The sequence below is a fragment of the Rhinoderma darwinii genome, chromosome 4 (genome assembly GCF_050947455.1).
Source record: "Rhinoderma darwinii isolate aRhiDar2 chromosome 4, aRhiDar2.hap1, whole genome shotgun sequence".
NCBI lineage: Eukaryota > Metazoa > Chordata > Amphibia > Anura > Rhinodermatidae > Rhinoderma > Rhinoderma darwinii.
The window spans coordinates 48,517,292-48,544,928 of NC_134690.1; the positions used below are offsets into that span (position 1 = coordinate 48,517,292).

At 42.7% G+C, this 27,637-nt stretch overlaps 1 long non-coding RNA gene across 1 annotated transcript in view; it reads right to left on the reverse strand.

The window, feature by feature from the left end:
• Window positions 1-409: 409 nt before the first annotated feature.
• Window positions 410-27,637, reverse strand: part of LOC142760688 (uncharacterized) — a 33,012-nt gene continuing 5,784 nt past the window's right edge. The window contains exon 3 of the long non-coding RNA XR_012883359.1: window positions 410-715. This is a non-coding gene — a long non-coding RNA (uncharacterized LOC142760688). The remainder of the gene's footprint in view (window positions 716-27,637) is intronic.

The window sequence follows — 27,637 nt, forward strand, 5'->3', positions numbered from 1 at the left end:
TTATCAGAGTCAATATAACAGTGGCTACATCCGTACATCATTTATAGGCTCCCATGTTAAAAAAAACGTATGCCATGCGGTATATATGTTCTTTTGTGAGATCTTGTAGGATAAAATAGCGTAGTCTACTTCGCTACTCTCTACCTTAAAAAAGAGTATAATGACATATACCAGCCCAATGGAGGCGAAAAGGACACTCTAGGGATTCTGTCGGGCTATTGAAGCCCTATGTACATGCTTATTGTGTATCCTGAGAGCTTTCCCTACGTACACACTAAACATAGAGAATGAACATGGTGTAAAGAGGGCCTAAGTAAAGCCTACACTGTGCATCAATGACCATGCTTCCACACCAAGGACTGCAGGGAAATTTACTTTTATATTGACACAATTGAGGAGGAACGTCCTAGCAGGGCAGTGCCTATATATGTCCAATTGTAATGACTGCAGAGATGGCAGCATGAATTCTTGTAACTTATGCATAACTCTTTGGAACATTTAAGGTGATGATGTACATCATATTGTGTAATGGGTTAAAGAAAAAAAAGCAGATCACTAACAGAGATAAAGCAAGTTCTTATAAAAGTCCAAAATCTCTGATGGAAGCTGGGTAAATACTCGCTATGTTGAGGATAGGATCTCCTTTAGGGTCTAGTACAGTAAACACAGTGGTCCTCATAAATCAACAGACGTAAGCCATTTTCTTGGCGCACTCCTATAAAAAAAAAAGGTTAATTTAAGTTCTGCCATATTTATTATGTATTTGTGCCAAAATTAATAACTATTTGTGCTGTGAGTATGGTGGACCTTGATTTTAGACAGATTTACTAACAGTCCAAAAGATGTATATGCACCCCACCTGCAGGTTGGTTTAAAATGTGTGCCCCATATATAAACTAAAATAATTTCACTTTCTCCAATACAAAATGCAACATTAGATGCAACATTCTCCATTCTCCAATTCACCTTCTCCAATACAAAATGCAACATTAGATGCAACATTAGATAAATTTGTCACAAAATATACTTAAGAAAAACCTACATGAAAAAAAAGACATGAACAATGTCTAAAAGTGGCCATGTACAGTAGTAATAAAATAGTGTCCAGATCAGTAGTGTAAGATCAGATTGTCCTAGCTCAGGTAGATAGCAGTACAGTACATATAGCTGTGCACTGTACATCAGAAGTGCTTCTAGACAGCAAATGCACTTCTGTAATACAGCGCCCACTGATTGGATCTATGTGCCCCAAATGTAATGTGTTGACTGGCTGTTCATTGTGGCCAATCACAGGCATTTTACTAGTGAATACAGATGCTTATTGGCTTTGGAATACACAGAAGACAGTTAGCCCCGTTGCAAAAATCTGACTGTCCTACCCATTAGTTTGTTTTCTCCTCCCAGAGCCATAACTCAGATTTTCCTAATCGGGATAAAGCTTCAGTTGGCTGTCCTAGACCTGTGTCTAAATACCCTGGCCACATCAATGTAGCTTTTTGACGCCCCCATCCTGGCCCCCAGCACCTGTGTCACATTCCCCGGTAGCCCCCCAGCTACACCTCTGCCCTCTCCATGAATTTTCTGTAACTTTTGGGCCAATTCCCCCCCTTCTTGTTTGCTAACAATGCCGTTCCCCTGGAAAGAGAGGTCCTGCACAGGTTGTCACCACCCGGTAGCAAAGGGAATAGGACCAAGGAGGGTGTGGCCCCCCCTCTCTACAATGGCACTACAGCAGCCACAGGGTCTTCCTTCATGGTATGTATCGCATTGCTGATTGGCTGAGTCTTCTAGCCAATTGCATATGGCACAGATCGGCACTGCTTGTAGCACTGAAGATTGAATATGCTTTCAATTTATTGTCCATTGGAAAGTAGAAAATCTTGTAAGCTTGAGGACCACTGTACACGAATTGTAAATGACTATGAAAATAAATGTGTTTCTCTCTACAACTGACTGCAAATCCAGTTTCTCCACTGAAATATTGTAAACAGTTGACCTTAGGAAGCCTAGCATCAAACTAGTTGAAAGCAATCTGCCTGGAAAATAATTTTGTTTTGCTTTTTCCTGTATGCTTACTAAGAATCCTTTGATAGACCTTGAAATAATTAAATGCTTTCAAGTCACAGGGCAACAACTTAGAACATTTTCCACTATGTTTGTGTATGTTTTTAATCACTGCCGAATCATAACTTTCCATAATTGTCTGATCAAGTGGTGCTCAGTTATGATTTAATGGCCTTTTCCTACATTCATATGCATTTGGAAATATTTTCAACAGCCATCTCGAGATTAGAAGATGAAAGCTACGCTGTGTAGTATTGGCTCTAATTCACACAATGGTAAATGATAACTTGTAAACATGCAAAATTCCTCTCTTAACCCTCTCTCGACATCCGCCGTATATATATATATATGCGGCCAAGGGAAGTGAAGTATACAGGGTGGGCCATTTATATGGATACACCTAAATAAAATGGGAATGGTTGGTGATATTAACTTCCTGTTTGTGGCACATTAGTATATGGGAGGGGGGAAACTTTTCCAGCTGGGTGTTGACCATGGCGGCCATTTTGAAGTCTGCCATTTTGTATCCAACTTTAGTTTTTTCAATGGGAAGAGGGTCATGTGACACATCAATCTTATTGAGAATTTCACAAGAAAAACAATGGTGTGCTTGGTTTTAACGTTACTTTATTCTTTCATGAGTTATTTACAAGTTTCTGACCACTTATAAAATGTGTTCAAAGTGCTGCCCATTGTGTTGGATTGTCAATGCAATCCCACTCTTCACACACTGATAGCAACACCGCAGAAGAAATGCTAACACAGGCTTCCAGTATCCGTAGTTTCAGTTGCTGCACATCTTGTATCTTCACAGCATAGACAATTGCCTTCAGATGACCACAATGATAAAAGTCTAAGGGGGTCAGATCGGGAGGCATTTCTTCTGCGGTGTTGCTATCAGTGTGTGAAGAGTGGGAGAAGAGGGTTGCATTGACAATCCAACACAATGGGCAGCACTTTGAACACATTTTATAAGTGGTCAGAAACTTGTAAATAACTCATGAAAGAATAAAGTAACATTAAAACCAAGCACACCATTGTTTTTCTTGTGAAATTCTTGATAAGTTTGATGTGTCAAATGACCCTCTCCCCATTGAAAAAACTAAAGTTGGATACAAAATGGCCGACTTCAAAATGGCCACCATGGTCAACACCCAGCTTGAAAAGTTTCCCCCCTCCCATATACTAATGTGCCACAAACAGGAAGTTAATATCACCAACCATTCCCATTTTATTTAGGTGTATCCATATAAATGACCCACCCTGTAGATCAGGCTCCATAAGATGAGCGTGTCGGCTGTATGTTACAGCCGACACTTCACTGTAACGAGAGGGATACTGCTCGTCTAACCCTCAAAGAACATGTGGTCAATAGCGACCATGGCATCTAAGCCGTTTTGAATGAGGAGGGCAGCCCCCTCGGACGTCCCTAATGAAGACCCCCAGCTCTGCCATCTTTGTGCTCCTATTAAGTTCTACCAGAGGCAGGGCTTAATAGGAGCCTGTAGAAATCATGATATGCTGCAATACAGTATAGCGGGACTAATAAAAAAAGTTATATACAAGTAAATAAAAATGTTTGATATATATAAAAAAATTAAAATATTAAAAGTTAACATTTTTTATCATTTTCCCTTAAAAGCAATGTAAAAAAATAAAATAAATAACATAACTGGTATTGTCCGTAAAAGTCAGAATTATTATAATATAACATTATTCAAACTGCAAGTTGAACGGCGATAGAAAAAAAAACGCCAGAATCGCTGTATTTTGGTTACCTCCCAGAAAAAATTTAATATAAAATGGTCAAAAAGTCATATAAAATGGTAGAAAGAACATTAACAATACTATATACATTTTGTATCGTCATACTTAAATTGACTCACAGAATAAAGTTAACATGCCATTTTTAATGAACGGTGAACGCTGTAAAAATCAAACCCAAAAAATGACAACTTCCGCAAAAAACAAGCCCTCATACGGCTATATCAACAGAAAAATAAAACATTTATGACTTTTAGAAGATGGGGAGGAAAAAGAGAAAATGTAAAAATGAGAAATAGCTGCAGAGGGAAAGGGTTAATCTTATCATCAACAGGTGCGGCCCCTTTAGCATTACAACAAAGTAATTTCAAAGATAGGGTGACATGGCAACACGATGAGATTCAGAAGTCTACAGGTCAACCACGCACACTGGTACAAGCTAACACTGCTAGGATTATGCTGAACCTGTCAATTACCTTCTACAGAACAAAGCCCTAATCCTATAAAAGATGGTCAAGTGACTTCTTTAGGGATTGGGCCACCCAAGCATTTTGAAAAAAATATTTGAAATAATTGGCTTAATCTCTAGCAGCTCCAAGTTGGGTAAGATGAATCATTATGTTTTAATCTTTTCATGCTAAGTAGTTGCATTAATGTCAATCAAGCGTTTGCATTTATATTGTTGAATTTATGGTAATATAAGAACATGAGTTCAATTCCTGTGACCAAAAACTTTAGGTTCAGAGATATCAATAAAGTCCGGTGGTGATACCAGAATTTCATAGTCAAAATGACAACTGAAAAAACATCTTGACAGCTGCTTGCCACATAAAACTACACAGATTTTATTTTGAAATACTCGTGCTTGCCCATACAGTGTACTTTAGAGCCATATAGACTGATCTCTACATATGCATCTCAGACACAGCTAGTCCCTGGAGTACCTGCCAGAATCAACCACTAGCAGCCATCTCTGATAATTGTATACATGTCTTAGCCCTTCCTTGGTTGATTTTTTTTGTCATATTTAGGGTCATTGTCATGTTGCGAGGTCCATTTTTGGATGCGCTACAATCTTCCAACAGATGGTCTCACATTATCCTCCAGCACCCTACAATGAAGATTTAATATGCTATGATAATGAACTGTGCAGGTCCTGATGAATAAAAGTAGCTTCCGGCACCTGGAGGTAGCCGAACAGATGATCGGTGTGGGGTCCGGGTGTCAGACCCCACCGGTCATTTACTGATGACCCATACTGTGCATAGATCATCAGTATAAAAAATAGCCCCCAATCTGGACAACCCTTTTAACACCACCATGCTTAACAGTTCGTATCAAGTTCTAAGATCCCCGATAAGATTATGGGTGTTCTCCTTTCAGCGTCTTGCTTTCTGCTCTCGGCTAAACTTACTGCCAAGTTGGCAGTTGTTTAAAAATATCTCCCATTGACCTTCCCGACAGAAGAGTGATTGTTAAATTCCCATAAAGGGCTCGACGGAATTGCCGCGTTTTTTCCGGCCGGAAAAAACGCAGAAGAGTACAGTAGCAGCATAGTCGATAAGATTTAACAAATGTCATCCACATACTGCGTAAAAATTTCCTATCAGAAATTGACCTGCAGTGCGTATTTTTTGGACCGCAGCATGTCAATTCCTTCTGTGGAAAGTGGACTGAATTGCTGAGTTTTTCAGAGGAGATGTCTCTATCTGCTACAATTGTTAAAAACTCAGCAATTACGCACCATCTTCTGCCATAAAAACCGCAGGAAATGGTGCGTTTTTGCCGCAGCGGAAAGTCTTTGACTTTTAACGGAATTCCTGCAGAAATTTTCTGCAACAATTCCGTTGTGTGTGGACAAGCCCTTAGACTTTGAGGCATCAATAACCTTCTTTCTGAAGGCCTAAGGGCACGTTCACACGTGGCGGAATTGCTGTGGAATTCCACTGCGGATAGTCCGCACTGGAAACCCGCAGCAGACAGTCTGTCTATTGGTTTCCACACCTTTTTAGTTATCTTCGTGCAGACGTTGCGGACAACTTCGCTGCGGACCATAGGCTGCGGTGCGAAATTTGTTTGTCCGCAGCATACACTGGCTGTTGCGGACTTGATGCGTACTTGTGGCGGAATTTCTCCATTGACTTCAATAGAGTTGCAAAATTACGCAATGAAATCCGCAGATGTTATGTATGTTGCGTTGCGGATTGCTTTCACAAACAGGATATTTCATCATTCTGGCTGGACCTATGTGTTTCGAGGTCTATAGCCAGACTGAGATGAAATGTTTTAAAAGAGAGCAGGATGTACTCTTCACCTGAATCCGCAACGACTAATCCGCAGCATTTTGCTTCACATTTTAGGCAAAGGCGCAACGGAATCTGCAACGCAGATTATGTGCGGCATTGATGCGGACAGTGTCTGCAGAATTCCGCCACGTCTGAACATGCCCTTAGAGAGCTCTTTGGATCTACACCACAGAATTAATCAACAAAGAGTAAATCTAACTGAATGTCAAGGTTCCTTCATGATTGTCTCTAAAGATTTTAGACGTAGAAAAGGCTGATTTAGGCCCCATGCACACGAATGTAAAAACGCCCGTAATTACGGCACGTTTTTACGGGCCCATGGACTTCTATTGGCCACGGGTACCTCCCCGTATGCTTGCATAGAGGTGACTACATGTGTGCACCCGTAATTACGGGAGCGTTGCTAGGCGACGTCAGTGAATAGTCACTGTCCAGGGTTCTGAAAGAGTTAAACGATTGGCAGTAACTCTTTCAGCACCCTGGACAGAAACTACCGATCACAATATAGATCGACCTGTAAAAAAAAAAAAAGACGTTCATACTTACCCAGAGCTCTCTGCTTCTTCCTCCAGTCCGGCCTCCTGGGATGACGTTACAGCCCATGTGACCGCTGCAGCCAATCACAGGCTGAAGCGGTCACATGGACTGCCGCGTCATCCAGGGAGGTCGGACTGGATGTCAAGAGAGGGACGCGTCACCAAGACAACGGCCGGGTAAGTATGAATTTCTTTTACTTTTTCTGCCGAAAGGGCTGTCCCTTCTCTCTATCCTGCACTGATAGAGGGAAGGGGCTGCCAATTAGTGCAGTGCAATTTTGCAGCGAAAACATGCCTGTAAATTCAGGTGGAATACTGGTGACACAGGACCCGTATTTACGGGCACGGGTCCGTAAATACTGGCGCAATACGGGTCGCATACGTGTGACCAAGGACCCGTATTTACGCCAGTATTTACAGGAGGAAAAAAATACGTTCGTGTGCATGAAGCCTTAAACCATTTTCTGGTTGGTGTCTTTTTGTGACATGCACAATCGCGACTGAAGCCGACCAAAGACAGATATGAAAAGAAAAATTTAATTGCCATGTTGGAGTTTTTTGGTTGATCTCGTCACTGCAGTCGGGTACAGTCATACATGCTAAACGACATATATGTATCCCATTAATAGAAGTCCAGACCAGGCAACAGATCATGGCAGAAATTGATTGGCGAACCATGAATGTCATGTCCTTCAGAAAATGACAGTCTGAAATTACTACTGTATTGTCAGACTCAGACCATGTTCACACCTTAAGGATTCTTTCAGGATTTAGAAGCAGATTCCACCAGTGATGCATGTGAATGGGGTATTTATCCAAACCGCGTTCATTAATTATTATAACGTTTTGTCAGGAATGAGGTATAACGGATTCTCTCAGGATTTAGGTGTGGAATCCTCGCCTAAATCCTAATAGAATCCTGAGCGTGTAAACATAGGCCTATTCTGCGCTGAAAAGCCGTGGATTAGCTGAATTGAATTATACCCTGAATTACATCAAATCCAATTTTCAGCTGCAAATTTCTAACGTGGGTTTACTAAAAATATCCACAGCGAGTTTGCCTATGGCCTTTAACCTAAGATTGATCATTTGAACCTATTTTTAGTTTTATGTCAGGTGAACTTTTTGTTTAAAAAATATTGCAAAGTCAATTTTTAGTAATTTCTCTCCAGTTCCACCACTTTTATTTTCATATACGGATTTAATAAAGATTAAATGGTGATCCACATATATTGAATAAAACAGGGGGTATCCTTACTTGTTCTACACAAGAGGGACTACTTCTTATTCAGACTCTCAGAACAGCTAATAAATACACTACTTGGTAGTCATATTGAGACAAGTAAGATGTTGGAGGGTGAGAGCCGGGACGGACTGTTGCATTTTTAGCTTTTGCACAGTTATATATAGTGGTATCCTTTCTGCCAATCTCGGTTTTAGCTTTTATTAGCCCTTTGTTATTTTTTTATTTTGCTCTGATTGCGTTAATAATAGATTATCCTAAATTGAAGTCTTGTTGCAGTCATTGCCCTGGTTGCAATAAGACTCCCATATTAATAAGGACACATTGTATTCTGTGTTTGAGCACCGGGAAGCCTTGGATCTGTCCTCCATTTATGCACTGTTTCCTTCTGATGAGCCAATCTGTAAGGGGAACATTGCCTCAGCTTAAAATTCAATTTTTGCAGTGCAGTAAAAAAAGATTAACTAATAAAAAGAGTGAATATGATTCGTAAGTCATTGAGCAAGCATTGAGCCCAAAGGTCTCATCATTTAAAGTGCTTCTACACTCTGCAATAATTCCTACGGAAGCCGCATATAACAATATTATAGCCATACGCTGCAGGGTTGTTAACAAAGGCTTCGTCTGATTGAAATGTTTTGCAAATAGAAGACAAGTTGCTGATCCTAACGTTTCTCAATTAAGCTACCATATTTCTTCTGCTGGCTGACAAAGGAAATTTCAAGGGATGCATTTAAGACGTCAGTAGTAATCTTCGAGAGGAACGCATCTCAAGTCTCTTTTCTTAAAGCCGTGTATTTTGCTGCAGATTGTGCCAACATTACATTGTAAAGTTCCCTTTAGCTACAAAGAGAAGGACATAAAATATTTATGGCATTCAGGGTCCAAAATGTTTGAGAATCATCTTCTTAGGTCGTTGTACAGGATGATGTGTTACTTAGCAATGAAGCGTTGGATGTTTCCTATGTAAGTAGCAATGTTTATAGAGCTAGCTCCTTCTGCTTTCTTTCGTTATCATGAAATAGTAGGGTAAAATAATTGATCAATTCTCCTTTTTCTTAAATAGTTTAAAGGTTGTTTTTTTTTTAGGATAGGCCAGCAATGGGACCGCTACGATCAGCAAACGAAAGGGATTTTGCACTCGCTGGAACGCAATGGTCCTTTCTCTGCAGTACTCAACTCATGTGGCTGTGACTGCTACTGCAACAGCCTATTTAAGGGAATGCGTATGGACCTCACTGTGTCAGGTACTGTAAAGAACGGGCTGTAGAGAAGGATCGTCCCTTTGTCCAGCCTAAGGATTGGCCATCAGTGTAAAATCCCAGATAATCACAATTTGCTGACAATTTCTTATTTTGATTGTACTGGAGTAACATAATAATAGTAATAATAATAATGATAATTAACACACTAATGGATATTATCTTCCAGGTGGTTACTGAATAATCAAGCATTGATATGCTAAGATCCTGCATGGTCTTATCAATGATGACTATCACTAAAGATGGCCATACACATTAGATGTATGTCGGCCGAACCCAATGATTGGACTGGATGACGATGTAATGTGTATGGCGGAGTCCCGACTCCGGAAGAGAAGGGTCGGGCATGTTGAATTTCAATATGCCTGATCCTTTTATTTGTTAGTAAATAAGCTCGAGGAGTGTGCGTATGGGGGAGTCAGGAGAAATAACTGTCGGCTGAATGATCATACGGTTATCTAAAGTGTATAGCCAGCTTTAGTTTATATCTAGAGTCCCAATATAACTCTCCCAAAGGTCCTGGTAGCTGAGATATGAGGAGATGACTGGTGGTGAGTTGATTTAGCACTCATATTGCTTGTCTATGTTGTGAAGGATAAACTCGCAATCATACATAGAGTAGAGAGGGCTCCATAGCAGAATTAAAAATGTATTGCACAGATTCAAAAAAACACTTATCCATATTAAGTATATAGTGGGCCCGATCCTTGTTTGCCACTTACCCTCTTTCCATTCATCATAGCAGAGAAGGCCAGCATCACACGTTGTTCGCTAGCAGGGCCACCATCAGGAATTTCTGGGCACCGCCCTCCATTACCAGGGGTGGGCAACGGAAATTGTGGCACTCACGTTTGTACGTTATACGCATTAACTGATTTTGGTGCTGACGTCAATTACAGTGGAGGAAACCATGGAGCAATCAGTGACCGGTTAATGCTCTGGATTTTGATCTATTTAGCCAAAACTTATCTGACTGTATGGCATATAGTGGGATACGTCGCCCAGGGAATGGCCCTGGGGAAACTCCTGAAGTCACTGTCCATGAACAGGGCTGGAGCCTTCTACTAGCACTCTGCCAGGGACTATGGCGCTGTTCCAGATGTCCATATACGTAAAGTGACGTCCGAAGCTTTGCAAAGCCTGAGTACACGGCCAGAGCATCGGCAACGCTCTGGCCAGGGATTCCGGCCCTGGAGAATCCCCTGACGTCACTTTACATATATGGACAGTAACGTCAGGAGCTTTCCCAGGTACAAAGTCCACGGTTAGAGCACTTGTGATGCTTTGCCTGGGGACTCCGGAATAGCAAAGTCTACTATACTATTCCATCCTTCAAAAATAAGGTAAACCGACGTCTACCAGCCCGACGTAGGCTAAAATGACATAATGGAGCCCTGTGAATTATCGTCTACATTGTTTAAAGTGTAGGTTAGGAGATTTCCTGACGTACACGATAAACTTAGGGCTTATTTAGACGAACGTGTAATACGTCCGTGCAACGCGCGTGATTTTCACACGCTTCGCACGGACCTATGTTAGACTATGGGGCCGTGCAGACTGTCCGTGAGTTTCACGCAGCGTGTGTGCGCTGCGTAAAACTCACGACATGTCCGATATTTGTGCGTTGTTCACGCATCACGCACCCATTGTAGTCAATGGGTGCGTGAAAATCATGCGCAGCACACGGAAGCACTTCCCTGTGACGCACGTGATTCGCGCAACAGCAGTAAAAAGTATGAATGAAAACAGAAAAGCATCACCTGCTTTTCTGTTTACAAACATACAAACAGAGTGTCATAATGATGGCGGCTGCGCGAAAATCACACAGCCACACATCATATGATCATGACACACAGAGCTGTTAAGTACCTTTTGCGCGCGCAAAACGCACACGCTCGTGTAAATCCGGCCTAAGGGCAACAACATGATGTGAAGGAGCCTTAAGGGAGGGGGAAGCGCTTGTGAGGATGTAAGGAGAACTAATGCTCCGTTCTTACGTTGCCATTAAAGTTCAATGTGTTTTTCCACAGCAAAAATTGGAGGCTTTCCCTTTGATTTCTGAAGCAGATGTGTCAAAAGCGTGCAGCAGATCCGCATGAGAATAAGGCCCTGTTCACACAGTTTTTTGCCAAATTTTTTGCAGCGGAAACCCCGTTGGAAACTGGGGCAAAAAACAGCCGAAATCACCTCCTATTGATTTCAACAGGAGACTTCCCGTGAGCGGAAAAAAACGCCCGCGAGAAAAAGAAGCGACATGTCCTTTCTTCAGGCATTTCCGTCTCTGACCTACCTTTGACCTCAATGGGAGGCAGAGAAAGCCTGAAGGAATTTCGAGGCAGATTTTTCTACCTGCAAAATACTGTGTGAACGAGGCATAAGTCCCATTGTCATTCAAAGTTGCTTATCCTCGGCTTTTCCATGGAATATAAGTCGCACGCTACTTATTGCTGTGGTGGATTTCTTTTCATGGTGCGGACAAAAATACACGTTGAAAATTTTTCGCAGCATGTGAACTGGGTTGTGGAAACCTCATATGCATGGGATGCAGAATCATCGGCATGTCATCTGAATCCATATCAAATCCAACATGTTTGAACAGGGCCTTAGTGGGAGTTAAATAAAACACTGTTAGGCCAAATTCACACGATACTTATTACATGCCAATTTGTTGCAGGTATTTTCGTATGGCAAATCCGCAGTGTTAGGGTATGGTCACACGTACACGTCCGATACGCCTGAAATTATGGAGCTGTTTTCAGGAGAAAACAGCTCCTGAATTTCAGACGTAATGGCATGTGCACGCGTTTTTCGCAGCGTCCATTACGGACGTAATTGGAGCTGTTTTTCTTATGGAGTCAATGGAAAACGGCTCCAATTACGTCCCAAGAAGTGACATGCACTTATTTGACGCGGGCGTCTATTTTACGCGCCGTCTTTTGACAGCGGCGCATAAAAAAAATGACCGTCGGCACAGAACATCGTAAAACCCATTCAAATGAATGGGCAGATGTTTGCCGGCGCTTTGGAGTAGTATTTTCGGACGTAATTCGAGGTTAAAACGCCCGAATTACGTCCGTAAATAGGGTGTGTGATCCCAGCCTTAGGGCACGTTCAGACGTGGCAGAGTTTTTCCGCTGCAAATGTTGGTGCAGATTTGGGGCAAGTACGCAACGAATCTGCACCAACATTTGCATATTTGACAGATAATTCAGACCATGCAGAAAACACAGCATACTTGCGACGGATTTCAGTTTTTGAAATTCCGCTTCTTCTCCGCAACAGACAGTGCATGATGGTATTCCTGTTACACGCTCATGCGCACTGCCGCTCCATTAATTCTCTATGAAAGCGCCGGAGATAGCTGAGTGCAGTGTTCGGCTTTTTCCAGCGCTGCAATAGAGAATGAATAGGGGGTAAGTTGTTGGTGCTGGCGCGGTTGTTAGCCGCGTTGCGACCGTGTCAGGGCCACTCCGTGTGGCCTTACCCTTGGGTGCAGATTTTACCTGCGGAATTACCTGCGGTTTTGATGCGAATTTGTGCACCAAATTCGTCAATGTGTGCGTTACAGAATTTGTTAGGGATTTACAGCAAATTAACCTTTTATATTATAAAGGATGAAATACGTTACAATTCTTCAACATTAGGGTATGTTCACATGGCTTACTTTCGGCCGTTTTTCGTGGCCGTAAACAGCCAAAAAACGGCGTAAACATCAGAAGCATATGCAAAGCATTTTGATAAACGGCCGCGTAAAAAAACGGCCACGAAAAAGAAGTGCATGTCACTTGTTCAGACGTTTCTGGAGCCGTTTTTCATTGACTTTATAGAAAAACAGCACCAAAAAATGGGTTTAAAAAACGCAGCGAAAAACGCGAGTGGCTTAAAAAACTTCTGAAAATCAGGAGCTGTTTTCCCTTGAAAACAGCTCCCTATTTTCAGATGGTTTTTGCTAAGCGTGTGAACATAGCCTAATAGGCATGCAGCTGATTTAACCCCTTCCCTACTCAGCCATTTTTCGGATTTTCACTTTTGTTTTTTCCTCTCCACCTTCCAAAAGATATTTTACTGCCTGTCTAAACATTTTAAAATAGTTTTATTGAGGTATTCTAAAAAGGGCACTAATGCCAAAGAATCTGAGTACAGGCATTGGCAACACAGATCATAGGTCCTTCGTAAGAGTGTCTGGCATATGATGATTCAAAATTCACTAAGCTCATAAACCAATGCAACACTGCACAGGAGTAGTAAACCAAACTACTAGTCTGTTTGCCAAAGCGATACACAAGTAACACGCCTTTACTAGGATGTCTAAGATACACTGGTAACAATATGTATCACAGCAACACTCCAAGAAAAGCCATAACTTTTATAACATTGGTCTGTTTGCCAAAGATGTGCAAAATTTCCTTCCCTACGCGTTTCTGTGCCCCTGTGATACAGGGGAGCGTCCTCAGGGGTATAAGCTGCTTCAAGTATTTATTACTGCCGGTCAGCACATGTGGTGCTGTTTATTTTGTATTGTCCGGTGTGCACTACACACTGATGGCTGGTTTAGTGCGCGCCGGGGAAACTCAAGAGCTTTATAGGGCTTAGCCCCGCCTACATGATACGCATCATCGGAGCCTCAACCAACCGGTGTGTCAGAAGCCCCCTTAGTAACGTTGCGTCCAATGGAATGGATGCATCAAGCATCAGGTAGTAACCAGGGGAGCTACAGGCGGCTACGTAATACACCGCTAAACAATTAGAATAGAAAGGGACATATGCATCAAAGGAGCGCCGGTCGAGCAGCATAATGAACTAAATAAGATTGAGACATACAGCAATCTTAAAACTACCAAACTGGAAACATATCACTGCAAGTGTGTATGGTCTGAAGCTGCTTCAAGTGAATTGGATACCAATACAGAATGAGGCCAGTAAAGTTATATATGCTTCCAAATAGAGAGTTAAGCTAGAGAAAATATGTGGAGGATAGGGAATAGATACTGAAAGGGAGGCTAAAAGTCCACAGTTAGATAAATGGGAGAAAGGATATCTATGCATTGAGACCCAGGGGTTTGATGGTTTGCATCCTGAAAATCCACTGGGCCTCCTTCTGCAGGATCCTCCTATCCCAGTTCCCCCTCTAGGGGATGGTCGGACATATTCCATTCCCTTAAATTTAAGTAGCTTGTGGTCTCCAGAATGTTGTACCCACACGTGTCGAGAGACCGCCGTGTCTTCTCTCCTGGATATGATCCCTCACCATTCGCCTAAAATCCCTCCTAGTCTTCCCAACATATTGTATCCCACAAATACAGGTTATGAGGTAAACCACCACCTTCGTGAGACAATTAATGAAGGTTCTTGTGTCGAACATTTCTCCTATGCTTTTGTTCTTAAATGTTTTAGTGTTCCAAATAAAGGTACACGCTTTGCATCTACCACGACGAAAGCTTCCCTTGAGGTTTGATGATAGCCAGGTTGTAGATTTGACCATGTCAAGATGACTATGTACTAGTCTATCTTTGATGTTACGACCTCTTTTAAAAGTGATCTGGGGCCTCTCACCAACAAGGCTACCCACATCTGGGTCTGCTTTGAGGATATCCCAGTAGGACGTAAGTATCTTCCTAATGTCCTGATGTACAGAGTCATAGGTCCCTATGACTCTGATAATCTCATCCTTTTCTGGATGAATTTTGGGAATTAGGAGGGATTCTCTATTTGCCCCAAGGGCATGTTGGTAAGCTGTTTTAAGTACACCACTCGGATAGCCTCTTCTTTCAAACCTATTTTTCAGACCTCTTGCTGAAGTCTTAAAATCCGAAATCGTTGTACAGTTTCGTCTGGCCCTCATATATTGCCCCTTAGGTATGCCTCTTTTTAGAGGCGTGGGATGCCAACTATCCCACCTGAGTAAATTATTCGTTGCAGTACTTTTTCTGAACATTTCTGTCTGTATATAGCCAAGGTCAGTTTTCTCTATCTTGATATCAAGGAATCATTCCTTTCTTGAATCTCAAATGTAAAAAAGAGGCCGAGGTCGTTAATATTCAGAATAGATACAAACTCCTTAAAGTCCTCAGATGTTCCTGACCACAGGATGAACACGTCATCAATGAACCTAAGCCACATCATAATGGAGTTGGTGTATTTGTCCATTTTATCACAGAACACAAATGCCTTCTCCCACCAGCCCAGGTATAGGTTGGCATAGGTGGGGGCGCGAGGGCTGCCCATTGCAACCCCTCTGAGCTGGTGGAAGATCTTTTGGTCAAAGAGAAAAAATTGTGTTCCAAAACAAACCAAAGTAACTTAAGTACAAATTGGTTATTAGCATGGAAGTGGGTTCCTCTGTCCTGGAGGAAATACTCAAAAGCACCAACCCCTAATGAATGGGGGATGGAGCTATAGAGTGCCTCCACATCAAGACTAGCAAGAAGGACATTGGGATCACATCTAATACCCTCTAGTTTCCTCAACACCTCCATCATATCCCTAACATACGATAGAATTGCCGTGACAAAGGGCCTTAGGATCTTATTAACATAAATGTTGGCATTCTGGGATAAACTCCCAATCGGTCTACCTTTAAGAGGACGAAGTCCCTTGAGAACCTTCGGGAGACTGTAGAAGGTAGCCACCTGAGGACATTGCCCCATCAAAAAGGCTAGTTCACGACCATCAATAATCTTCTCACGCTTGGCCTCAGCCGTAATATCTTTAAGCTCAGTCAAAAAATTGTGCGTTGGATTCTCAGCTAGGACATGATAGCATGCCTTATCCTTAAGTATGTTCATGCACATAATTATGTATTGGCTACGATCCATAATAACCAAATTTCCCCCCTTATCAGAGGGTTTGATAATGATTCTAGAATCATTCTCAAGGCTCAGAAGGGCCAGCATTTCCTCCCAGACTAGGTTATACCTCATCTCATTCTTAACCTCCAACCTCCTCAGTTGGTCAGTAACCATTTTCAAAAATACATCCAACAAGGTGTTGTCGTTCAGGGGTGGGTTCTTTGTTGAGGGTATTCTCAAATTAGTAAAGGGCCCCTCGCCCAGTTCTCTTTGGCCCTCAACCCTGAAAATGGTTACTGCCCAACTGAGGAGGTTGGAGGTTGAGAATGAGATGAAATCAGCAGCACGTCCTAAATTCCATGCAGATTTTTTTTCTGCTACACGTGCATGAGGTTTTGACAAACCCCTTTCAGATGCGTTAGGGCTTATTCAGACAAACGTGTTAACCATCCGTGTGAAGGACATTTTTTTTATGGCCGTCACACGGCTGCATGTATTTCTATGGGGTTATTCACATGGTCGTTGTTTTAATGGACCATGTGAAGGGCCTGTAAAATAATAGGACATGTCCTATTTTTGTGCGTTTTCACCGATCCCTCAATAGACTCAAGTCCATGAGGGATCCATGAAAACGGGTCCCGCACAGGTGCAAATCGGCCATGAAAAATGGCCGTTCTTCACGTCTGATTTCACACACGTTAGTCTGAATATCGCCTTATATTGTCATTTGTAGTGAATTTTCAGTGCGCAATCCACACCAAAAATAGGAGACAAGTAAGTGGCCTTATTCAGACTTCCATGTTCGTTCTGTGATATACGGACCGTGTATCGGCCATATTTCCCGGACCCACCACAGTTCAGGGAGCCGGGTTTCTAGCATCACAGTTATCTATAATCATAGAAGTCCCTCCCTTCCCGTGGGAACACTGTCCCCTGTCCCGTTGGAACACTGTCCCCGATCCCGTACTGAAAGCATCATTACAGTATGGGGCAGTATTCCCGCGGAGAGGCAGGGACTCCTAGCAGTGTTGATAACGATGATGCTAGGAGTCTGGCTCGCTGAATTGTGGTCGACCTGGGAAATACGGCCAATACACGCTCCGTATATCACGGACCAAACACGGCCGTCTGAATAAGGCCTTAGTCTAATTACACAGTGCGGTCAAATCCCATTTTTTTGCCACAATTTTTGCAAAATCGCGGCAAAAACGTGATTTGACCGCACTGTGAGAATATAGCCTAACAGCACAATTTTTTCATGTTTTGTATCCTTTTTTAATGCCATTTTCGTAATCGCGGCACAAATCACGCGATTTGCGGCGATTTTTATATAATCGCAGCAAAACTGCGCCATTTTTGCCACGATTGCGCAAATTGTGGCAAAAAAACGCTAGGAAAACGAAAAAAAAACAAAAAAACATTTTAACATACTTTATACATTCTACAAGTGGGGTCAGGAGGAATGGGAAGCAGGATGCAGAGAGGGAAACACTCACCAGCCTGCAGATCCTGTCGGCTGTATAGAGGAGCTGGCTCGGGGGCGGGATCTCCACACGGAGCTTCTGCACATGCTGCATCTTCCCCGTCCAGTTCGTGAAGCTACAACAGATATGCAGGGGGGGCCGCGACCGTTGGTATGGGGGGCACGACGGTTGCTAGGGGGGTTGGCGCTAGCGTTGCGAGGGGGGCCCGCGAGCATTGCGAGGGGGGGGCGACAGTCCGAGGAGGGGGCGACGACAGCCCGACGGGCCCCTTTTCTTCATCCATGTGGCCGGGACCCTGACGGGAGTAGTACTAGTAGTGCCCTGATGGCGGCCCTGTTGGCCAGCATTGCCATGCCTTAGGACAAGTAGTGCCCCTCTTAGGTTCTTACCACCCAATGGGTACTAGACTGTGAACTAGGCCGGGGCCACCTCCTCTACATGGGCCTCCTAGCAGCTGTGTGTTTTGTCTCTATAGTACACCCTTGGATAAACTGCCCCCTGCCTGAGATTTTATTTAGCTTTTCTAGGTCAAATGTATTTTTCACTTAATCTTGCAGAGCAGCTTTTTTGTTACTGAAAGGTAATCTGTTGTGACTACAGCTTTTTCTATTTCAAAAGCTCACACAATGACTGCTTAGGCTTAAGTTCACACTTGCATTTTTTGTGCAATATGTTTTTTTTCTCTGCAAATTAACTAAACTCTTTAAGAAACTAATGAAAACCAACATCATTTTATATTAATGTTTTCACTCCCTTATAAAAAAAAAATTATAGTGAATCCTGGTAAAATATTGACCACGATGTAACTGATGAAGACTGAGACACTTTGGCCCCATGCACACGAACGTGCTTTTGCGGCCGCAATTCCCCCGAAAATCCACTGGAGAATTGCGGACCCATTCATTTCTATGGGGCCATGCACACGACCATAGTTTTTACGGTCCGTGCATTGCCCGGGAGCCCGGACCGCAGAAAGAACGGACATGTCTTATTACGGCAGTCTTCTGCGGTCCGGGCTCATTGAAAAATCACGGGCGTGCACATGGCTACGGTCGTGTGTGTGCATGAGGCCTTTGTCCATACAGTAGATGGAATAGTTTTGTGTGGAGGACTACAGTTCATGCACTGTTGTAAACTATCCCTCTAAAAAAAGATTTTAACTCTCAATTTTTTTGTAATCCAAAAAAAGTTTATATATATTATTAAAAATAAATAAAAAATAAAGCCAAACTATCCATCTCAGCACACCTTTAGGCACACCTTCACACTGCGTTTTTTGTCAAGCAGAAAAAATCTGCTTCCAAATTTCCTACAGGATTTTAGAGGCAGTTTTTAAAATGCAGGCCATTTTTGAGACCCTTTTTTAATATTTGGTTGGGAATCTTATTTATCTGTAAAGTCTGTCAAAACCGCGTTGAGTCACATGGCGCTGTTTTTTTGCTTCCAATTGATTTCAATGGTAGGTCAAAGAGCAGAATCTGACACAAGATAGACCATGACTTGGATAAGTAGAGTCGAGTGATCCGTATTTATTCCTTACCCCCTAAGAATAATAACACATTACACCGAGGTTGGATTTTAATGGCCACAGCAGCCGTTTATTATAAATTTTATAGAAAATAAATTTTTTATAACCAAACATTAAATAACCTAGAATTCCCCAAAATTGGAATTCTTCCAAAATACACATAACAAACCCTTAACAGGGTCAATATATATAACACCAATAACATGACCAGGGGAAGCCCTTGAGGTTACCGCAAATTAGAAAAAATAGCCATCTGCCAACACCACTTGCTTTTACCTCCAGCGGTAACCCGGCTCGAAGGCACCGCTCACTTCTGCAGATGGCTTTGCCCATAAAGCACTTCAAAGGGGTAACACCCTAAGAAGCCTTCCACATATTTTGGGGGATGCATACCCCTGATGCGACCACCCCACCAGTTTTACTGACCAACCTCAAGGACTCCCCCCGCCAGCTACCGTGACAAAGCAAATAACACCAATTATACCAGTCAACAGACACCATCCATGGTTCACGCTTCTCATTCAAAACCTGTAAATTAAGGGGCGGGTGGGCGGGACTGCTGTTACTGTGCCTCCTCCCACTGTCTCCCTCGAACTGAGGAAAACAGCAGGAAGCCCGAGATTCACCCCGCTCCTCCCCTCCAAACCACTCCCCTTCACTCCCCTAACCACCGCTATAATTTTTAACTCCTTCCTCACCTACTCCCTCCTATCCTGTCATGGCGGCCTCCCCTTATTTCTTGCAGGGTGGCAGTGCGGCCGCTCCTGGACACTGTTCTCAGCGAGCAGAAAAACTCTGTCCTGGAAAAAAAAATTCCTCTGATTCTATTGAAATTAATGGGAGGTAGATTTGGGGTCTTGTTTGACACGGATTTCTACGCAGAAAACACACCAAAATCAACTTAATAAAACCGTGTGAACATACCCTTAAATTTTAGAACTTCCAATAGGAACAGCTGGAGCTGAGAGTTACTATGTGCCGTCTACTATTCCCTCTCATCTTGTGAAACAGGGAAAAATGTATTGAAACACATTTAGGGTGGATTTACACGAACGCAATATACGTCCGTGCCACCCGTGTGTTTTTCACGCGTGTCACACAGACCTATGCAAGTCTATGGGGCAGTGCAGACTTTCAGTGATTTTAGCAAAAATGCAGCGTTTTTTGCGCGTTGCAGTTCTGTGTGTCATAAGGCTGGGTTCACACGACCTATTTTCAGACGTAAACGAGGCGTATTATGCCTGGTTTTACGTCTGAAAATAGGGCTCAATACGTCGGCAAACATCTGCCCATTCATTTGAATGGGTTTGCCGACGTACTGTGCAGACGACCTGTCATTTACGCGTCGTCATTTGACAGCTGTCAAACGACGACTCGTAAATTGACTGCCTCGGCAAAGAAGTGCAGGGCACTTCTTTGCCACGTAATTTGAGCCGTTCTTCATTGAAGTCAATGAAGAGCAGCTCAAGATTTACGAGCGTCACAGACGCCTCGCATAATGCGAGGAGGAGCTTTTACGTCTGAAACGAGGCAGCTGTTTTCTCCTGAAAAGTCTGTCTTTTCAGACGTAAAAGGCACTTCTCGTGTGCACATACCCTAAGTGTTTGGTTTATGATACACGGTTTTGAGGTTTAGAAAAAGAAATGAAGGAGGTGGTTTTATTTTTCCCTTCATTTCTTGATCTTCTGTGTGCTGCGCGTGAGTTTCACGCACCCATTGACTTCAATGGGTGCGTGATGCGCAAAAAACGCTCAAGTATAGGACATGTCGTGAATTTCACACAGCGGACACACGCTGAGTGAAAAATACGGAATGTCTGAATGTCCCCATTGCCTTACATAGGTCCGTGCGACATGCATGATTTTCACGCACGTATCACGGACGTGAAACACGTTCGTGTAAATAAGGCCTTAGGCTGCAGTCACGTGGGGTATTTGCCTTGTATATTGTCCCACAGGAAAAATATTCCGCAACTCAGCCACATTTCTCAATTTCTTGCGTTGCAAAATACTTTTCAAAATTTTTCTGCTTATATTGTCAAGATTTTCAAGGCAAAAGTTTATTGTTTTTTTTTACCATGAAGGACTATGCATTTACATTTGTAGTATATGCCTGAAGATTTTCTTGGTGTATGCACTGAAACTAAAGCCAGAACACAGTGTGAATATAGCCTGATTTCTATGATATATGGTTGCTTAAAGCTACAGGCCCAAAGCCTGAGGCTGAACTACTCAGGGATTCTGATGACAACGTGCCCCCCTCTGATTTCTGTCAGACAGTGTTGTCAGGTAGACTATGTGTGGCTTCACATAATCGAATACATTAATTTCCAATTCTATTTGTCTTTACTAGTGTCAGTTTTGTGTGTATTGTACATTTTTTTGCCTGTCTCCACATAAAAAAATATTTTATCTTCTTGTGGTCTTTCAATAAATGTCCCGTTTTCTCTTACAATGCATTCTCTGGAATATGATTACTGTGCAATATTAATATGATCTGCCTACTCATAGGGAAAAAAAATCCCCGTCAGCTAGATCCCGGAAAATCCAACCCATGGATATATATGGGATAACATATATTTTGGAAAATTATAAAAATCTCGACCAGGGAATACCATGACTATATAAACAAAGCACGAGGCCATTAACAGGAGAACCAGTTTTAGGGGTCACACTACCCATCTCTACTATAATGGTAAGGGGTGATGTGAAGGACCAGAATGGGACCCCTTAGGCCTTATTCACCCGAGCATGTCCAATTTGTGCCCGCAAAAAAGGGACAGTTTTTCATCTGTATGAATGTAAGCGTTGGGTCAGTTTTTTATTTCCGTATGTTATCCGTTTTTCTCGTCCGTTTTTCTCCATTGCAAGCATTTCCTGGTTTCACTTTTCTTCTTTTTTCTGCATCACTTAGCAACGGATCTGTGAAAAACAGACAACACATGAATGTCCGTTTTTTAAACGCACCCATAGACTTCAATAGGCGAGTCTTGTCCACAAAAATGGAGTAGATTCTGCCTTGCTGTGAGTTTCTCGCAACTGACCCACTCACCATTGAAAAAACAGATGTGTGAATAGCCCCATTGACTTGTATACGTCAGTGTGCTGTCGGTTGTTAAAATGGACGAGAAATACGTTCACGTGAATAAGACCTTATTCCCAAGAACGTGTTTCTCCATTGTGTGCTGTGTGTTTTAACAATGGACAGCACACTAAGCAATTGAATTCAATGGTGGTATTCACACATCCGTGTGTCCGTTGCGAGTCCTTTTCTTGTCCATTTTGCGGATCAGACTCGCCCCATTGAAGTCTATGGGTGCGTGAAAAAAAAACAGAGAGGGTATAGACGACATCTGTATGCTATCCGTTTTTCATGCATCAATTGCTAAAGAAATGCAGAGAAAAAAAGTGAAACCAGAAAGTGCTTGCAGTAGAGAAAAACGGACGAGAAAAACTGATGCCACATGGAAACCACACTGACGCCACATGGACAGTCATATGCATAAAAAGCGGCCTGTTTTTTGCAGATGCAAATCGGACACAACACATGTATGTCGTCTGTGTGCTATCCGTTTTTCTCACGCACCCATAGTCTTCAATATACGAGTCTGGTTCACAAAAACGGACCAGAATAGGGGCTGCTATGAATTTCTTGCTACGGACACATTGAAAAAACGGATGTGTGACTAGCCCCATTGACATGTATGGATCCGTGTGCTGTCCGTTGTTAAAACGGACAGCACACGGACGAGAAATACGTTCATGTAAATAAGGCCTTATTCTGTATGTACGTACTACTCATAGGGCAGTAAAATCCACCATCATGAGTGGCCGTTATATGTCTGTATCCTGAACATAAGGAGATTTTAAAATTGGTACGGCAAGTAAAATATAAAATAAACCATGTCAAGGCATGTAAGTCAATAAACGTACGCCATTTTGGCTTATTACATGTATTTTGCATGCAGGAGATCTGTAATAATGACATGTCACCAGATACATTGAGCTGTTCCAATGCATTCAGCCTCTTCCATTTATATGTTGCTGCAACTAATTGGTGAATTTTAATATCCTTATAATGTATATTAGGGGAGGCATTATTCCATATATAATCTGCTTTGGACAATTACTAAAGATCTGTAAGGAATCGGTACACAGAAAAATCATTTATGGGATCTGAAGTCCAATAATTAACTTATAATTACCTCCAATTGTCCAGAGCATTACCGGCAGTGAACACTTCATCTGAGAAGTGATTATTACTGTTATAAACTATCAACATTAAAAATAAATTAAAATGATCCAGAGTATAGTTCTGCTTCTAAATTGCGGAGAGCTATATAATAAGGTAAATGTGTGTCAAATGTTACCTAAAAGACTTTGAAGTAGCCGTTTATCCTCTTTAAAAAATAAAAATTATATATATATTCATTTCATGGAAAAAATCAATTTTGCCTTGAGTTGCATGCATTATCTTTCAATGACTCATAAAAACACACAAAAAAAAATATTAGAAAAACTTAATTCCTGTTCTTTTTCAATGTCCTTTGCCAGTTTATGACATATTTGCTATTTCAGGTTATATTTGCACAAACATCAAATTTGAATACATATTAGCTTAGCCGTGTAAATAGAGGCATGTCTAACTGAAGGAGATTAGAGGTTACAGCGTTTGTAAATATTTTACGTGAAATTAAAAAAAAAATAGCATTAATGCTTTACTTTATAATGTTCATCCCAACTTGGTTTCAGATTAAAAGGGTTTCCAGAATTAGAGAAATGGGTCTGTCTTTTTTTTTTTTTTTTTCAGAAACAGTGCCACTTGTGTCTGTAGGATGTGTTTGGTATTTTAGCTGGGCTCCTTTCACTTGAATTGAGATGAGTTGCAGTACCAGACACAGCCCACAGGCAACAGTTTTGAGGTTTCTGGAGAAAATAAAAAGCATGCCGTTTTTTCTAAATCTAAACAACTCCTTTAAGGGCGTTACCCACAAAACTTTAAAGGCACATTCAGATGTGGCGGGAATTTACCGCTGCAGATTTTGCCACCAATTTTGCGGCAATTACGCAACAAATCTGTATTAAAAATTTCATATTTGACAGTTTTTACAGACATGGTGGATTTTGTAGCGGACTTGCCACAGATTTCAGACTTTGCATTGCAAAGGCTAAAATCCGCAGTGAAAATCTGCTGCTCCTCCACAACAGACTGTGCATGCTGCAGAATGTGAGTTATGTGAAAGCTATAGGTACCAAAGAAAAAAATGTCTGCTGCGGAATTCCGCAGCAAATCCGCCACGTCTGAATGTGCCCTAAAGGGAGTGTCAGGATTTTTGTCCCACTTACACCACTAGATAGGTGTAGTGGAGAAAAAATTAAGCTAATCTATGTCAGTGTTCTGGTTGAAACCAACACACTGAAATTTTTGATTTATATCTCATGTCCGGCTTCAACCCCTCGCCTCTGCTCTTGAGTAACAGCTCTTTAATTGCACATGGTGCTGAGGACCGTCACTCAAGAACTGAGGGGAGGGATTGCAGCAGGAAGCCGGACACTTTACATTGGGCATGTTAGGATTAAAAAAATGGCTATAGTTTTGCTTTCAGCCAGAACTCAGACATGGGTTTGCTTAAACTTGTCGCTCCTACACCCATGGCCTTAGCTACGTGCGACACGTGCGGTCGCACAGGGCGCCGGCCGCCATACTGTAAGGGGGGCACCAGCAGGTGAATTTCTCCCGCTCTGCGGCTACTGCTCGAGGCGCCAGCGGGTCAGGTGTCACTCACTGACCTCACTACTGGCTGTCGCGCCTACCGCTCCCCCGTTCACCCTCTCCCCCTCCTCGTCTTATGTCCTAAGTGATGACCAGGCGTGATGACATCACTCAGGACGCAACACAGGGAGGAGACTATCTTACCATGCGGTCCTGCTCTGGATATTTCCACAGGGCTCCGTTCCAGCAGCATCAGCGGACGCAGTGCACTAAGAAGCTCAGCAGGTCAGTCAGACTGTGGGACTTTGGTTGTATGGGGGCACTAATGAGGGTCTAAAAATGGCAAATGGGCAGAGGATTCAGTGCCACCTTGGTGCCCATTTGCCACTTATTGACCCTTTAGTGTCCTGTTCAGTGCCCCTTCGATGCCCATTTGCCATTTGTTGCCCATTTATTGTTCTTCTGTGACAGAGGGTGCTAAAGGGGCAGTAAATGGCAAATATGCATCAAGGGGGCACTGAACATAAGGACACTAAAGGGGCAATAAGTGGAAAATGGGCACCAAGGTGGTGCTGAATGAATGTTAATAAATGGCAGATGGGCACATTGTTCAGTTGCTCCACAGTGCACATTTGCCATTTGTTGCCGTTTTAGACCCTGTGCACATTACATTAAAGGGGTTAAAAAGAAATTCTGTTGAAGCAGTAGAGGAGAAGTTAAAATAAGGGTATGTTCACACGGCCTATTTCCAGATGTAATTCGGGCGTTTTACGCCTCGAATTACGCCTGAAAAGACGGCTCCATTACGTCTACAGACATCTGCCCATTGCTTGCAATGGGTTTTACGATGTTCTGTTCCCACGAGGTGCCATTTTACGCGTCGCTGTCAAAAGACGGCGCGTAACAATACGCCCGCATCAAAGAAGTGCATGTCACTTCTTGGGACGTTTTTGGGGCCGTTTTTCATTGACTCCTTTGAAAAACAGCTCCAATAATGTCCGTAATTGAAGCCACGAAAAACGCCAGTACTTGCAAAAAGGTCTGAAATTCAGGAGCTGTTTTCGCCTGAAAACAGCTCCGTAATTTCAGACGTATTTTGCTACTGTGTGTGAACATACCCTAAAGATTAACTTATACTTACCTTTCCTCCCAAACATTCCTGCGCTGGGGGCTCGTGTCACCTCTGTTCACTGTTTGGATACAGAGCAGCTGCAGCGGTGATGTACTGTCGACATGATGTCACCACTGCAACCGCTCTGTATACAAACCGAGAACAGAGGTGACGGGAGCCCCCAATGCAGGAACGTCTGGGAAGATAGAGGTAAGTATGAGCTGCTTTCTTATTATAACCCTTTCAGGACTGAGACATTTATTGCTTTTTCAAAAGTTTTTCACTACCCGCCTTGCTAGAGCCATAACATTTTTTATTTTAGGATGGTGGTTATTTTTTGCGGGAGGAGTTGTAGTTTCTATTGGTAGCATTTAAATTACCATATAATGTACTGGGAAACTGAAAAAAATTCTTTGTGGGCTGAAATTAGAAAAAAAAACTGTGATTCCTCCATAGTTTTTTGGATTTCAATTTTATGGCTTTCATCGTGCGATAAAAACGACAACTTAACTTTATTCTGTGACCCAATACGATTACGGTGATACCAAATTTTTCATATATTTTACTACTTTTACAAAGAAAACTATTTGTTAGGGCGGATTCACATGAATGTGATTTGCGTCCGTGCAGCCCGCATGGTTTTCACGCGGGTCGCACGGACCTATGCAAGTCTATAGGGCAGTGCAGACTGTCCGTGAGTTTTGCGCAGCGTGAGTACGCTGCGTAAAACTCGCAACATGTTCTATATTTCTGCGTTTTTCGAGCATCACGCACCCATTGAAGTCAATGGGTGCGTGAAAATCACGCATGCCCCACGGAAGCACTTCCGTGGGACAAGAGTTATTCGTGCAACAGCAGTAAAAGAATGAATGTAAACAGAAAAGCACCACGTGCTTTTCTGTTTACAAACATCCAAACGGAGTGTCATAATGATGGCGGCTGCGCGAAAAGCACGCAGCCGCGCATCCATATGAACAGGGCACACGGAGCTGTCAAGTGCCTTTTGTGCGCGCAAAACGCAGCGTATTTTGCGCGTGCAAAACGCACACGTTCGTCTGAATCTATGTATTCAATGGGGAGGTAAATTCCGCAACAAATAGAGGTTGTGTTTTTTGCAGCGGGTGAGCAGCGATCCTGCCGCAAAAAACGCCACTCAGAAAACAAACAATATATTATACTTTCCTTGGAATCTGGGTTTTATCCTCCTGGGATGACGCTTCATCTCATGTGACCTCCACTGCAGCCAATCACAGGCTGTAACGGCGGTCACATGGATGAAACATCATCCCAGGAGGCCGGCCTGGATGATGTCAGAGGGCCGGCCTCCTGGGATGACGCTTCATCCCATGTGACCGCAGCTGCAGGCTGGCTAAGTGCGGCAGTTTTTCGCAGCAGACATTCCAGGCGAGAAACTCCCCCTTCAGTTTGGTGCAGTTTTTCTCCCCATATTCCCTGCGGCGCACAGGGTGGATACGCTCCGTTCTTTTACGCAGCGTATCCGCCCCGTGTGAACTCAGCCTAAAGGTAATTTCACATTACATACTGCCCATCCGTATAATGTATGCGCCGGGAAAGCTTCCAGAATGTATGGTAAACAGTCCCATACACCTGATGGAGGTTAAAAAAGCCTCAGTTCGGGTGGGACTACGCTATTTTATGCAGTGGCGTCCAGTAAAAAAAAATTATACTGTATGTTTTTTTTGTGTCCATATAATGTATGCGCCACGAGCTTTTCCGCCGCATATGATAAATGGACAGGCAGGACGTAATGTGAAAACAGCCTTACCAAAACATAGGCCTTGTTCACACTGCTAAAAACTGCAGAAAAATCGGAAGCAG